Source organism: Acanthisitta chloris, unplaced genomic scaffold (genome assembly GCF_000695815.1).
Source record: "Acanthisitta chloris isolate BGI_N310 unplaced genomic scaffold, ASM69581v1 scaffold4169, whole genome shotgun sequence".
In the NCBI taxonomy this organism is placed as follows: Eukaryota; Metazoa; Chordata; class Aves; order Passeriformes; family Acanthisittidae; genus Acanthisitta; species Acanthisitta chloris.
Window position 1 is genome coordinate 1 of NW_008690691.1, and position 330 is coordinate 330.

Below are 330 nucleotides of genomic sequence, written 5' to 3' on the forward strand. Positions count from 1 at the left end.
TGTGTCCTGGGGGATGCTGAGTGTGTCTGTGGGGGTTCTGAGCCTGTCCTGGGGGGACTGAGCATATCCCGGGGGCTGAACATGTCCCAGGGGTGCTGAGTCTGTCTCGGGGGGTGCTGAGTGTGTCCTGGAGGATGCTGAGCAGAGGGTGCTGAGTGTGTCCTGGAGGGGATTGAGCCTGTCCTGGGGGTGCTGAGTGTGTCCTGGAGGGGATTGAGCCTGTCCTGGGGGTGCTGAGTGCATCCGGGGATGCTGAGCCTGTCTGGGGGTGCTGAGTGTGTGTGGGGGTGCTGAACCTGTCTGGGGGTGCTGAGCCTGTCCGGGGGTGCT